The following is a 3674-nucleotide window of genomic DNA, read 5'->3' on the forward strand; positions in this document are numbered from 1 at the left end:
CTGCAGGAAGCAAGGAATTTCATCATTTCTATGGGGACTCAGGCCCAGATCCACAAAGGCATTTAGGTGTTGCAGTACAGAGCACTGCACCATCTAAATTTTAGGTGATAGAAAATCATTTGAACAGCAATGCAACTCAAGCCTGAATGAGGTGTCAGGATCCCTACACAATGCATGGGGAGAGATAGGTGCCTTAGAAGGGGATCCACAAAAGCCAGCCTGACAGACATCTCCTCGCGTAAGCTAGCCTCTAGGAAATGTTTACCAGATGGGCATGTCCTAAGCTCCTCCCTTCTTCTGGAGTTCTGCGCCCAAGTCCAGTCATCAGGAAGGTTCTTAACTCTGCCAGTAATCCACAGCCCAACATGCAAGACAGGCACTTCTCCACCTATCTTCCCTCAGTTCGTGGATCACTGTGAGGCCTACACAGGAGTTAGGCATCTGGGGCCTAGAATGAAACAGTGCTTCACATGCCCAGAGGCAGAAATGCTGATGCCTGGAGAACTTTTATCCAGAGATGATGAGTGAATTTAGCACCTACATAGTTAGGTGGCAGCCGAGTGGGGGTTTTCTGGATCACAAGGGTACCTAAAACTGGGACTTAGGCTCCTAAATCTAGGGTTTAGGTGCTGAAGGTGCTTTGTGGTTCTGGGACTTATTGTTCAGTCATTGTTAATACCCACATACAACCACACGCACATAATAATATTCACTTCTAAATATACAGCCATGCACACCTAGAAACACACACACACAATAATGACCTCTCATAACAAACAGAATATGCTTCACTAACACATACATGGCATTATACATTCACTCATGCACGTTCACATCATTTACGTTCACAAAGACACACACAGGAATGTAAAACTCACATGCATGTTGGTTACCCTCAGGAACACACTCAGAATAACTTATGCTGACAAACACACACACATTCATGCAAATATATTCATTAGCAGATACACAGTCAAAGCAAAGACTCAGAAATGAGCACTTATAATGGAATCTCACAAACTGACAGACATAGGATGGATCTGAACTAGTCAGTTTTGCCATTTTAGCAATGACAGTCAGGAGTGACATTGCTATACTGGGTATTATTGAGGGTGAACACTGGCTCCATAAGCTGCATTTATACTAGGAAGGTTTGCTGGTATAGCTATTTGGTCAAAGCTTTTCTAGCTTACTCCTGACTGTATGTTTTCTGTCTGTCTCTCTCTCTCTCTCTCTCTCAAACAAACACACATACACACAGCCTCCTCCATGCACTGTCACTGGGCAAAATTCTTAAAATAACCTAGGAGTTTTAAGAACCTAAATCTCATTTTCTAAAGCAACTTAGGCACTTAGGAGTCGAAGTCTCATTGACTTTGAATGGGACTTAGTCTCCTGATTGACTAAGACACTTTTAAAAATGGGACTTTGGCTCCTAAGTCACTTAGATGCTTTTGAAAATTTTCCCCTTTGACTTTTACACAATTCCTATCTTAGAAACACAGTCAAGTGCTTAGCGGCTCCTTAAAGAAAGACAGCTTCCTCCTGAGGCCCTCTTAGACCTTCTTGTTCCTCAGGCTGTAGATTAACAGGTTCATCAAGGGCATCACCACCGTGCGTAGGCCTTGCTGGAGGTCTAGGCATACCTGATGGGGTGAACCAAAGTAGGCCTGGGCTTGGCAGAACAGTAACACACTAGGTATCAGCTAACCAAGTAATCACACTCCTTACCAGAGATGATGGTACAAAAAGACTCAGCTCTCTCGAGTAACTACGTAAATGCATTCCTAAGAGATGGTACAAGAACACACCCACCCCTCATAAAGATAAGGAGGGGATGACAGGATAATGGATGAGGGTGTTTTGTTTAGAGTAGCAGGTATGAGGATTAGGGTGGTAACTAACAACATCTGGAGTGTAATACAGCATTTGTGTGTAACAATGTATGAAAGGAAAAGTCATAAGAGGGGCATCTTTGTGTTAGCTGAGGGGACAGTATCCTGGTGTGCTGACTGAACCAGTACCATAGGCACAGGCATACATGTGTTAGTGCACCTCTAGCTCCTGTGGGGCACTAGTAACATGCTTTGCTGACAATAAACCAGGCCGAGCACCTTTGTCACAGAATCAAGCCAGTGGTCTTTCTTTATGAACAACATTGAGGCTGCCGAATCATCAAGCTGCATTCCCTCTCGTGCAGTGACATGTGAGCTAAAAGAACAGCAACAGCAAGCAGCCTTATCGACTCTCCACAGCACTAACACTCCCGGGTACATCTTCCTGATGAATCTGTCCATCCTAGACCTTGGCTCCATCTTGATCCAATCATTTGGATTGAGAAGAGGGATAGCTCAGTGGTTTGACTATTGGCCTATTAAACCCGGGGCTGCAAATTCAGTCCTTGAGGAAGGGATTTGGGTCAAAAATCTATCTGGTGATTGGCCCTGCTTTGAGCAGGGAGTTGGACTAGATGACCTTCTGAGATCCCTTCCAATGCTGTGATTTTCCACAGAGAAGCTTTGATCTCCTTGTTCCTTATTTTGTAGATGATCGGATTTGTCATTGGAGGCACCACGGAATAGAGAACGGGCACCATGAAATCCAGAACTAATGGAGAGCTGGAGGTTGGTTTTCAAGTAGGCAAAGATGTCAGGGCAAATAAACAAAGAGACCACACTGAGGTGAGGAAGGCAGGTGGAGAAGGCTTTATGCTGGCCCTGCTCAGAGGGGATTCTCAGCACTGTTTTGAAGATTTGAACATTATGACACATGTGATACAGGAGGGCCAGGGAGCAGTGGGAAAGTGCTAGAGGGGAAATACATAAGCCCTAGGCTAATTAAGGCTTGGTTCCCTGTAGACTAGGGAATGTTGCTACAGGTTAATTGGAGCACCTGTAGTCAATTAAGGCCCTGTCAGCACCTGCTTCAGACAGTCAGAGAGGAGGAGGAAGAGAGGGCTGGAGCTTGGAGGTGTGTTTTGAAAAACGAGAGAACCAGAAAATCCAGGGACACCCTGCCCCAGCAGGAGGGAAACTCCTTCCCCCAGCATCTAAGGACAGAGGGAAACCCCACCCAAGGGGGAAGAGGGTAAGAACCCACAGGTGTTGAGAGGGGCTGGGGCCCAGAATGAGGAGAAAACCCAGACCCTTCCCCTCTTCCCTCCTCTACCACCTTCTCAGGCCACTAGCGGGGACCTCGGTGCCCCAAGATCAGGGGCCGGGGTGGCATCTTAGCCCCCCACACACATCAAGAAAAGTGCAGGACACACCATATTAACATTGGCCATCTTGTAACACACAGTTATTAAAAAAAAAAAAAAAAGCTCAAGACTAAGTATGCACCAAATGCAAGAATCCCAACTTCACTGAGATGTGAGTCAGAGCAGGCGAGCTTGAGTAGCTGAGGTATTTCACAGAAGAACTGAGCCACCATGTTCCCTCCATGAAAGGTTAACTGAAGTGTGTTACTGGTGTCCAGTGCAGAATTGAGAATTCCACTGATACAGGCACTGGCTGCCATTTGAACACCAGCTGCCCTCTTCACTACTCTCTCATAGAGCAGTGATTGACACATTGCAATATATTCGTCATACACTATGATGGTGAGTAATGCTATAGCTGCTGAAGCAAAGAACATGAAGAGAAAGTCTAGGGTGACACATCCAGAATAAGAAA

The sequence above is a fragment of the Gopherus evgoodei genome, chromosome 21, assembly GCF_007399415.2.
Source record: "Gopherus evgoodei ecotype Sinaloan lineage chromosome 21, rGopEvg1_v1.p, whole genome shotgun sequence".
NCBI lineage: Eukaryota > Metazoa > Chordata > Testudines > Testudinidae > Gopherus > Gopherus evgoodei.